The following is a 12,332-nucleotide window of genomic DNA, read 5'->3' on the forward strand; positions in this document are numbered from 1 at the left end:
GATATCCGTTAGAAACAAGTACAGATGACAGATGTTTCTTCTCTCCAGCGATTACTGATGGTTTGGTCACGAGACGTTTAGCCCGGTCGTACAGACACTTCACAATACCGCGCTTTACTGACTGAGGGTGGTATGAATCATACGCTAGGTACTGATCAGTGTGTGTTGGTTTCCTGTAGACACTGGTGGTAAGGCGGCCATCAGGCTCTCTGTAAACTGACGTGTCGAGAAAGGCGATCTTGTTGTTGTTCTCGATCTCCATGGTGAAACGGATTGATGGTTGTTGACTGTTCAGGTGTTTCAGGAAGACGTCAACTCTATTCCGATCCAGTATGGTGAAAGTATCATCTACGTAGCGTTTCCAGATCTTAGGTTTGCAAGGTGCGGACTCTATTGTTTGTTCTTCAAATATCTCCATGTAGAGATTAGCAATAACCGCGGATACAGGGCTCCCCATGGCTGCGCCGTCTCGTTGTTCGTAAATCGATCCGTTGTACTGGAAGTACGTAGATCTTAATACGAAATCCAAGAGGTCCGCGATTTGAACTGGTGTAAGTGTCGTGCGGTCGGCCAGGCCTGCGTCGTTCTCCATTTTTTGTAGCGCGGCTTGTACGGTGCCCTCGATCGGTACGTTGGTAAACAGTGACTCTACGTCGAAAGACACCATGATCTCGTGGTCCTGGATCTTTTCACTGGCGATGGTGGAGGCGAAGTCAGTTGAGTTCTTCACTGTGAAGTTCGAGTTACCTGCAAGAGGAGATAATACTTTAGCCAAGAAAGCAGACAGGTCGTATGCAAAGGTGTTGACACACGACACAATTGGCCTAAGCAGTGTGTCTCAAACTTGCGCTGTTGACGGTCTTTGGTTGTATTAAAGACTCGCTGGGTAGTGGATTTAACCTTGTCGAGTACCTCTGCAGCGTCATCCGCAGAAAGAGCAGATGTTATGCTCTGTGCTGTTGATTCGGCTTCTTTCTTCGTATCTCCCCTGGCTCTCTGCGTCAGTCTGATTCTTTCCCTCAGGAATCTCATGGATGCTAGTTCAGCGACTCTGCGTGCGCCTCTGGTGGGAACGATGTAGTCACTTGAGATGCAGATCGCGACGTTTCGACTGCTTACTGCTACTGCTGTCACATAAGACTTCACCCTAACAACATCAACAGGGATAGTGGAATTGAAATTCCTGAAGCATGGATACCCACGATCAAGAAACACAACAACAGGGGAACGGTACAACAGCGGACCACTGAGGGAACAGCTACTCGCCGGAACAATTGAACAATAGGAGGATCGAAATGCACCAATCACAGCCGACCTTTGCGATATAAATGATACCGAGCAATCAGTCGACCTTATCGCCTGAAGAAGACTAGCAGTAAGCAGTCGAAACTTTGCGATCTACATCTCAAGTGACTACATCATGAGACAAACGATAGTACACTTTATTATTGCATTAGGTATTTTGGTATTGTATGAGGGTATTAAGGTATAAGGGTATTATAGTATTAAGGTATTAGGGTATTAGGATGTTAGGGTGTAAGGGTATAAGGGTAATAAGGTATGATGTTAGAGTATTGGGGTATTAGGGTATAAGTGTATTATGGTATTGAGGTATTATGGTAGTAATTGGTATTATAGAAATAAAAAACGCGCCCGAGTGCATTGTTGAGTTATATAAGCACGCGGGGATTTTTAAGAACACGAGAGAAGTGCAAAGAGAAGCACGAGGCGCAGCCGAGTGCTTCTCGCACTTCTCGAGTGTTCTTAAAAATTCCCAAGTGCTTATATAACTCAACAATGCACGAAGGGCAAGTTTTTTTATTTCTTTTATAAAATGTAAACCACCACATTAACATAAAGACATATTAAACAAGAAAAGGATTGCGAATTTTAATTAATCAAAATAAGTATTCTCCTTACATGTACATGCTTTCTTTTTATTGGCTTAAATGCTGAATGAAAAGTAAAACCGTTCCCTTTGTGGCAAGAAACAAACGTTTTCTAAAAAAAGTCAGAACGGTTCAAAGAAATTATTACAGCAAAAAGAATCTTCGAAAGCTGAAGCAGTTCCCCAGTTCACTGACTTTTGCTCTGAGGAGGATAAAGATTGATTTGCATTGAACCGATTGTGCAAGAATTGAACATGCCGCCAAGCATTTCGCTGTGGATCGTTGTGGTGGATGATCGGCTGTGCGTTTCAACCACTCTGCCTGATACTTCTGCTGCTTTTGGCTGACTAAAAGGCTCATCGCATTGTGGAGATTTCTGTTTTGTCTGGTCGGCCCCTTGTAGAGCAGTAGACAAGACATCACTACATTTCCTGAGCTGGATAGACGACGGACGAGAATTGTAATGCTAGAGACTATTCGGGTTTCTGTGTCCCAAAATGTGGCAGATGTGGCGATCTGACAAACCGGCTTGAGACCACAAGGTTATCGCTGTCGCCCGAACACAGTGATTTGTGTAAACTTTGGAAAGCTTGGCCTTTGTACTTATTTCTTTCATCATGTTTCCAAGAGTGTTGACACCAAGCGGGCGGTTTTCGTACCAGATTTCGGGTGTGATGGCGGATTCATTCCAGTCGCGTCGAGGTTGCTGAAATAAGGCTTCGCATTTCGGATTCAGCTTGGAGATATACAAGCTCAACGCTCGGTAGCCGTCGTTCTCACTCTCTGTTTCGTACATACGAGCCGTCTTCTCAAAGCTGGATCGGTCTTGAAGTCCACCGGGATGGTTTTTGGTGGTCTCGTCGTGGGTCATAGTAACGTAGCGCTTGCCTTGCTCGTCTACTTCAAATGCAAAACTCGTCGGCTTCAAATTTCTCTGCCCTTCACGACCTCTTCTACACCAGTAGAGAACAACATGGAACCACACGTTTCTCAGCAAAGACCATGGATTTGCAAGGCTTAATACTGGACCAGCTTTCAATTTCTGCAAGTCGTCAACTGGCATGGCCTCTTTGTGCTGCACATTTTCCTTCCCTTGCTGTTTCAGGCTCTTAATTTTGGCGTTCAGCATACGGTTGGAATTTGAAAACGTTGAAGAATTTAGCTTCAAACTTCTGTTATAAGGTGGGTTGTTCAAATGCCTCTCTATTGCATTTCTGAACGTAATTAAGGACGACTTGCTGTACTCTTCACCCGTTTTGCTTCGTGCTTCTGTATAAAACTGTGACAGACTGTTGTCAAGTTGTTCGTCGCTCATTTCCTCTAGTTTTGGGAGCACAGGAACTTTTTGTGCACCCCATTCTAGGAAAAGAAAACATTTTTTCCAACTCAGCCTTTAAGTGTTGCAAGCGTATTTCGAGTGGTTAACTGTTAAATGATATACGCAACAGCTGCTAGAAAACATTTAATTGCATAAACAAGTGAAATGTTGCCTTTTGTTGACAAAGATGTAGATAAGCCAGTATAACTCATTATTTAGGAAGCATTGTAATATGCTTTTTTCGTCATTCTGCCTTTTAAATTAAAACAGGTTTTAAGTTTTAGTGTTTGAGATGTGTATTGGATTGTAGTCATGTTTACGTAAATTCATACCTTTGAAAGCGTTTACTGCCCAATTTGTCGAGCTCTTCGTAGACTTTGCTTGCGTTTCCACCAAAAGCCGGTTTCTCTCCGCTTCTGTCAGTTCTGCAAACCGTTTTTTCTTTGGAACAGGTGCCTCATTTTGAGACTCCTTAACGCTGCTACTTTTCTCGGCGTTCAGGAATTCGAACCCGAGTTGAAACCGTGGAAATTCTTCAGCCATAATGGCGGACGGACTAGCTGATTCTCAAATTTTGTCCAGGGCAAAATTTTCGTGACGTAGCTTGCGTGCATATGTTGAGTTATAATGCACGCGCGTGACGTAAGCAGAGTGCTTTATGGAGCTATAATGAACTCGAACTGACCAATCACAATATACAAGTTATATATACAATATACAAGTTACTATGTCTATTGAAAACACAATGTTAGAGGCATGACCCAATAATTAGTTTTACGCTTTTATCTAACCAAAGTACTTAGAATTTCATTTTAGAAAAAAAAAAAAAAAAAAAAAAACCAGATAATTTAAGAAAACATGTTGCTTTTGATTCTAGTTACTTGTTATTTAGAACACAAACTACTGATATTGACGACACATTATTAGAAACTAAATGGGAAACAACTTCTATTAAATGATTTCGGGATGACTATATTGCAACAAAAATCCCCTCATCATTTGAGAAAGCACGTTAGCAATGTATACATACATCCTAAAGAATAAAACCGAATCAGTTTGAACAAACCTAATGAGCGGTTGCTGTTCCTCATTTGGCCGAACTTTTGATAACGTTCTTGTACAAAGGCAGTAATACTTAAAAAAAATAAATAAAAATAAACCGAGGTTAATGTGTTTGGTCCGTTAGCTCAGTCGGCAGAGCGTGGTGCTGATAACGTCAAGGTCGTGAGTTCGACCCACTCGTGGACCACGAAAATTACTATTCTAGTGTGGGTGGACCCGAATTATTAAATATTTTAAAAACACTTGAAAAATACTTTTTTGCTGTGAAACAAACATGAGGTGATGCTATAGTCTGTGTTTTGCATTTTGTCGTTGGTTTTCGTTTTTTTGTTAATTTCTCTGTTTCTGCTTGATTTTTTTTTGTTTTGTTTTTTTGGCAATTTTGATAATTTATTCTTCCACGTCTTATTCAGCAATGCTGAGTTTAGTCTCCCACGTAAACCAAGTTAAGATCGATTTGACAACAATAATAAAGCTTGAAATCTTGTTTAACCAGGTAAATAAAAACTTTCATTTAAAACTGCTAAGGACAATTTTTTGTCAAAATTTAGCAGTAACGTTATTAATAGTGTTCTACCAAGCAATCAGCTGTGTTTTAATATGTACTTGTTCCAGCAATTGGTCCGTTAGCTCAGTCGGCAGAGCGTGGTGCTAATAACGCCAACGAACCAGATAGTCGTTAATATTTCCCCCACATTTTTAAACAATTATGTTGAATACATTTTGTTTTCTGAGTGCAACTCGATCATGGTTTTGGTCTTTGGTGATCAACGTTCCAAGGGTAGCGCATAGATATCTCCTCTTTATTTTCAGCAAAATTAGTCGAAAACACGGATATAGTTTCGCATTATTACCTTATTTCATTACATGACTTTAATTGTCAATGAAACACCTGAGGAATGGGGAATTAGCTCAAATAGTAGAGCGCCCGCTTCGCACGCGGGAAGTACCGGGATCGATAGCCGGATTCTCCATTTTTTTCAATTTAAGTTTCGATTTTAATTTGCCAGTACATGACTTGAGACTGCTGCAAAAGTAGAAGAATCGTTTCGTCGAAAAACTGAAAACGTTCGAAAGTTGTGACTTCAGTTTCTATAACTGCATAGACTTAAAGTAGCTGAATTTCATGTTCAAATAGAGAAAACTGACTCAAAAGAACATGGGAACTGTAAGCTAGTTCAGGCAGGGTAGCCTGTGTTCATGATTCAGGTAATGCTGTCAGGGTTGTCCTTAGGAGAGTTTGCTGGAAAAAAAAAGAGACGAGTATAAGCTTTATAATGTTTTTGAATCACGATACCATAAAAAAAGAAACTTTGGTGGTCCATGTCAAGGTTTAACTCACGACCTTGGCGTTATCAGCACCACGCTCTGCCGACTGAGCTAACGAACCAACGGCTATTACTCAAGTGTTAAAATAAAAGACAAATAGTTTTTTTAATTAGTCTACTACAGGACCGGAGTTTAAATGTCACCATCTAATTTTGATAAGGAGTAAGCGCCTGGCAGGTTAAAATAAAAGCCATATTAGATTGTAATCTACTGCAGGACCAGAATTTAGATTTTATCCGTGATCTAATTTTGACAAAAAATAAATGCTTGGCATCTTCGCTAGACTCCTTTCTGGATTTCATATCACCCGAGTCATCAGACACTCCAAGGTCGTCATCTTCGCCATCCTCGGCTGCTGGAGATAGAGAGTGAACGACGAGGACCTTTGTTCTAGTGCGAGCTGGATAGCAGAGTGACTTGAATACAGTGATTTTGTACAGAAAGTCATCATCGTCCACTATCTGAGTTTTATGAACAGATAAAAGATGAGAAAATAACTACAAAAAGAAAAGAAAAAGAAAAGACAAAAAATTATTACTATGGGTCAAAAATCACTATCTTGGAGAATCCGGGTATCGATCCGGTGCTTCCCGCATGCAAAGCGGGCGCTCTACCATTTGAGCTAATCCCCCATTACACAGGGGATTTAATGAAAATCAAGTTATTTAATAAAATATACTACTCATTGTTGTGAAACCATTTGAAAAAAATCGTCTCCATTTTTGGTTATGCTGTTGCTATGGTAACCCTTTGTGTCACGAAAATGATAACTGCGTGTTCACGTGATTGGGCACTTTGTTGATACAATGATTGTAGCATCAAGTGATAAAGTAATGGTAATAGGACTGAGTGGAGTCCAATTCGGTCGGTTATCATAAGAGTGATAACAAAATCGGACGACCGCGGAGCAGGAGACCGATTTGTTTATCACGAGTTTGATTACTGACAGAATTGGACGATACGAAGTCTTAATACCAATTAATCATAAAAATTACAATTTCCGAGAAAAGAAGAATAGCCAAGTCATGAAAGAAAGGGAAAATTTGCATTAAAATACCTACAAACGAGATGTAAACATTCTAAGGCCACCGCGCCTCCTACCGGCAATTAGGCACCAAAAACACAAAAGCAAGCGTACGGGCTTACGCACGCACGTAACTACAACTTTGAATGTGATTGGCTTATGGAATTGTTCGATAACAAACTGACCAATAACAAACTGTCCAATAACAAACTGTGCGACAACAACTTGACAAGTGAATTAGTGGAAAATAGGAGTTTTTTAAACCAATCACAATCGAGGAAATTGTAAGTTTTATGTTTAAGAGTGGTTATAATGACCCATAAAAATCTAACTGCTGGAAACTGTTTTAAGCCACCTTAAATTAGCCTTTTTATTCCGGTAAGCCTTGTCTCTCGACGTAATCTAAAAGCGCGGCGAGGAAAAACCAAACTGTCACATCTGCCGAATTCTTTGTATATGTTTCTCTTTACATTTTCTTTTATAGATGTATCCTCAAACTCTACTAGTCTTTATTCACCATTGTGGTTATTCACTATTCAGTAACCGCATGTCCTCTCTGTTTCACAATTGGTACTAGCAAATGGTCCGTTAGCTTAGTCGGCAGAGCGTGGTGCTGATAACGCCAAGGTCGTGAGTTCGACCCTCACATAGATCAGACAGACGAATATTTTCCCCAGTTTTTTCTGTGTGCAACTCGATTATGATTTTCCTCTGGTGATCAACGATCCAAGATTCATAGCCTTTTGTGGAACTTAAGTAAGTGTAATTCCTGGCTGTATTAAACTGTCAGTTTTCCAAAAAAAAAAAAAAAAATAACAATAATTAACTGAGAATGGAAACAATACAAACAAAACACTCCATTTTAAAGCTCTGTTTATAGGTAACGTTTGTCAAAATCGCTGTCAGAAGCCAAACAATGTCATGAAGCTTTCAAGTGGTATACCATAGAATATCTCACGCTGGAGATAGAGAGTGAACGACAAGGACCTTTGTTCTAGTGTCAGTAGATAGCAGAGTCACTGCAATACAGTGATTTGTACAAAAATTCATCATGGTCCACTATCCGAGTTTAATAAGCAGATAAATGATGAAAAAATAACTACAAAAAGAAAAGAAAAGGCAAAAAAAAAAAGTATTAGTATGAGTCAAAAATCCTAATCTTGGAGAATTCGGGTATCGATCCCAGTACTTCCAGCATGCAAACCTGGCGCTCTACCATTTGAGCTAATCCCCCAGACCACGTAGGTTCTTCAGTAGGAACTTATGATCGAAATTACTGTGATTTAGCAGATTTAGAGATTTATATGATCTATATTACAGTATCTATTAAATCATCATGTGCGGTGTTCGGTTAATCCATCTAACAAGAAAATATACAGACAGTAGTGACATGAAAGAAAATGACAATTTTAAGCTAGTTCGCAGGATAATCACGTATATCGGGGAACGACTTTGGAGATACGTTCCAGTGAAATGAACAGCAGCAATACAATCGCCGCTTTTTGCCGAAATCGTTAGAACAATCTATTTGGGTTTCCACGGTAAGCCTTCTGACAAAAAAAGAAAGAATAAGAAAAGAGTTGCAACAACGAACAAATTAAAAAAAAAAAACACTTCACTGCTGGCAAATATCGTTTTCACGAGAAAAAAGAAAGACAGTTAGTTTCATTGGAGAATCCGGGTATCGATCCTGGTACTTCCCGCATGCTAAGCGGGCGCTCTATCATTTGAGGTAATTCCCCATTGCACAGGTGTTTTAATGAAAATAACGTTTTGAATTAAAATGAACTATTTGGAAATTTTCATCAAATTTTACAGAAAATAGAAATGGACACATTTAATATGTTACCTTTATTATTATATTCTAACATGAACACTTAACAAAAACTAAAAGCTATTTTTAAATAATTCAAGAAAAATTTAAGGTGGCTCTGAGCCTCATGTACCGACCTCTACCAAAAGTTGCATCTTAACATACTTATCAAAATTTGATAATATAAAAAATTATCCGTGTCGTTTACGAATTATAAGCCCTCAAAGCTGTAGTTAAGTGTGTTTTTAGCAGGTTATTCTATTGCTATGGTAACCCATTGTGTCACGAAAATGATCACAACGAGTTCAGCGATGATTGGGCAGTTTGTTGATACAATGATTTTAGCATCAAGTGATAAAGAGCGGTTATAATGACCCATCAAAATATAACTGCTGGAAATTGTTTTGAGCCACCTTAAATTAGTCTTTTTATTTGTGTAAGCCTCGTTTCTCGACGTAATCTAAAAGCGCGGCGAGATAAATCAAACTGTCACATGTACTGAATTCCTTGTACATGTTTCTCGTTACATTTTCTTTGATACATGTATCCCCAAACTCCACTAGTCTTTATTCACCATTGTGGTTATTCACTATTCAGTAACCACATGTCCTCTTTGTTTCACATTTGGTACCAGCAACTGGTCCGTTAGCTCAGTCGGCAGAGCATGGTGCTGATAACGCCAAGGTCGTGAGTTGGAACCTCACACGGACCAGACAGTTGCCAATGTTTTCCCCAGATTTGTCGACAATTATGTTGAACAATTTTTTTTCTGTGTTCACCTCGATCATGTTTTTCCCTTGGTGATCAACGGTTAAAAATTCATAGCCTTTTGTATAGCTTAAGTACCTAAATGTAACTCCGGACTGTAATAAACTGTTAGTTTTACAAACAAATTACAATGATTAACTGAGAATGGAAACAATACAAACAAACCACTCCATTTAAGAGCTCTGTTTATAGCTAGCTTTTGTTAATTTTAAAGGGTAAAAGTTGCTGTAAGAAGCGAAACAATGTCATTATGTGATGCAACGCTTTCAAGTGGTATACCATATAATATTTTGCGAGCCTCTTGAATTTCCTCGGTATATAAACGAGCCTTAACGCCAGTGTGTATACCAAGAAAATACAAGTGACAAGTGGGATATTCCATGGTGTACCACGAGATAGCGTTACAGAACTGATTTATACCATGCCATTGTGAAGGCCTTATGCGTCCGATGGCGCGATGAGGACTGATGATGATGATGATGATGATGATGATGATAGAACATACAGTGGCCACCACAATTAATGCCATATGCCCGCGGCGTATGGTGGGAAGTTGGAGGTAATACCGTCGAATATACAACGGCTTCCTGCATTCTGATTGGCTGAATTTTCTATGGCATGGCATAATAATATAAAGATCAATATAGGTCATGTAAGTCTCTATGTCCAATCTCTCAATCACATGAATTTTTCTCATAAGTTTCTAACAAGAGTTGTGTTATGGGGGATTAACTCGAACGGTAGAGTCCCCGCTTTGCATGCGGGAAGTACCGGGATCGATACCCGGATTCTCCAAGAAGAAAATTTTTTCTACCCATGTTAACATTTTGTTTTGTTTTGTTTTTTCTAAGCAGTTCCTTTTATCTGCTCATAAAACGCGGTTAGTGTGCCATGACGTCCTGTACAAAATCAATGTATTACAGTCACTCTGCTATCTACTGGCACCAGAACAAAGGTCCTTGTCGTTCACCCTCTATCTTCAGTAGCCGAGGATAGCGAAGATGACGACCTTGGAGGGTCTGATGTGTCGGGTGATATGAAATCCCGAAAGAAGTCTAGAGAACTGCCAAGCGATCATTCTTTACCAAAATTAGATGGTAACATTTAAACTCCGGTCTCTTCTACGGATTACAAATTTGCCCTTTGTTTAACTTTTGTGTAACAGCAATTGGTCCGTTAGCTCAGTAGGTAGAGCGTGGTGCTGATAACGCCAAGGTCGTGAGTTCGACCCTCACACGGACCCGGAAAATTTCTTTTTATTTTTTATGATACGTGGATTGAAACTCATTTTACAACTGATGCTCGTCTCTTTTTCTTTTTAAGCAAACTGTTTTAAGAACAACCCCGAGAGTATTTCCTGAAACATGAACACAGGCTACCCTGTCTGAACTAGCTTACAGTTCTCATGTTCTTTTGAGTCAGTATTCTCTCTTTGAACTGAACGTTGGGCCACTTTAAATCTATTCAGTTACAGCAACTCGAGTCACAACTTTCAAACGGCAAACGTATTAGGGGGAGTTGGCTCAAATGGTAGATCGCCCGTTTTGCATGCGGGAGGTACCGGGATAGATACCCGGATTCTCCAATTATTTTTTTCATCAATTTGTTATTGGATATTTTTGTTTCACTGTTAAATTCTAAAACGTGCATTGAAATGTTCTATTGCATTCCCTTTCAGGAGATGATGTTCATGTCTTTATCTGTAGGAAACCGTGAATGCACCATATTCTCAATGTCAAGAAGATTATTCTTGAAAATATATCATCGTGAATGCGATTATTATTATTTTAAATCTTTAAGAAGAGCTGGCTCACTGCTGGCGGAACTTACGTATGGCTTCTTTGACACAAAGTGTCATGGCGCCTGTAACAGCACGCCATAATCCAGAGGGAAAAAATGGCGGCGTTACATTTTACCACAATGCATAGCGTACCTGGATTACCAAAGTAGGCATAAAATCATATCTTTGCAACATTTGTCACTGCGTTACGTTCATTGTGTACGCTAGGTTTGAAGATTTAGGAAGGTTTCTGTGCATTTTTCATGAGTGTTTTTAGTGATTTTGACGCTAAGAATTATTGGTAAATGTATCAGTCGCCATCTTGTTCCCCACACAGGATTTTTTGGGATAATTTTTAGATAGGTTTCTTATCGCAACATCGACATGAACCCACAAGCTTATAACTTCAATTCCGTCGTGTTTAATAAGTAATATTCATTTATTTATTCCAGATTCTTAGCAAAACTATCGTTGCCTTCAGTTAATTTTCAATCCTCTAATTTCTTTTCTGGAAACAGGGTGGCAAGAGAGTCACACGTGCAGTAAAGCCTGGTTGTCACTAGCGACGCGAGCACAAGCGCAAGCACAAGTGCAAACACAATAATTCTTATTTCACTGTGAAACCGGCCTTGACGGAGCCATAAAGACAGGGGCAATCACAAGCCAAGGATATTAACCACACGTGGTTATGTTTAGCCAATGAAAAAACTGGATGCAGATTACCTCGGGCCTAAACAATCATGTTTCAAAATGGCGGAAGGTTCAAATGATTTTCCTTGTGCTTGTGGTAACGTTTGCGCCGAATTTCGTTTTTTACTTGGGTCATTCCTAATGCTTGCGTCTATACTTGCGCTTGTGCTTGCGTCGCTAGTGAAAACCGGGCTTAATCATGCGCAGCTTTTTGCTTCACTAATGGGACAACCAACGACAACTCTATTAGCACGTTTATACTGCTTTAATACTGCAGTTTAAAAACTCTCTTTTCGGTTTTGATAAGGACTGCACGAAAACGAAAGCAACCCAAATTTGTTTTTCTCTTTTTTCTTTCTTTGCGCGGGAAATGTTTCCTTGCTCATTTCAAAAAGGCATTTGCAGGGCAGCAGATATTTATTAAAACACGTTTAAAGAAGGCTTTGTAAATAATAAACAAATTGAAGTCAGAGTTTCACAGTTCGGCGCATGCCCAAGCTTTCGCGTGAGAATAAAGTATCATTTTTTGCTTACTTTCTTCTCTTTTCTTCTTTCGCTCCTTCGTTCAGTTATTTACATGCAATAATCCAGTGATAAAAAAGTCACAGAAATCGATGGTGTTACGACTCTTAAAGTATTTGGACAAAATAGTAAATATG

General features: G+C 39.4%; 2 non-coding genes and 1 pseudogene across 2 annotated transcripts; 2 read left to right on the plus strand and 1 right to left on the minus strand.

Moving 5' to 3' along the window:
* Positions 1 to 1,865: 1,865 nt before the first annotated feature.
* Positions 1,866 to 3,212, minus strand: LOC149102824 (uncharacterized; annotated as a pseudogene).
* A 5,862-nt stretch (positions 3,213 to 9,074) lies between these two features.
* Positions 9,075 to 9,147, plus strand: Trnai-gau (transfer RNA isoleucine (anticodon GAU)). Its single transcript has one exon. It is a non-coding gene; the product is annotated as a tRNA-Ile (tRNA).
* A 1,226-nt stretch (positions 9,148 to 10,373) lies between these two features.
* On the plus strand, positions 10,374 to 10,446 carry Trnai-gau (transfer RNA isoleucine (anticodon GAU)). The gene has a single exon. It is a non-coding gene; the product is annotated as a tRNA-Ile (tRNA).
* Positions 10,447 to 12,332: the final 1,886 nt, after the last annotated feature.

Source organism: Orbicella faveolata, unplaced genomic scaffold, assembly GCF_042242905.1.
Source record: "Orbicella faveolata isolate gen_17 unplaced genomic scaffold, um_ofav_v1 contig_35, whole genome shotgun sequence".
NCBI classification, from domain to species: Eukaryota; Metazoa; Cnidaria; class Anthozoa; order Scleractinia; family Merulinidae; genus Orbicella; species Orbicella faveolata.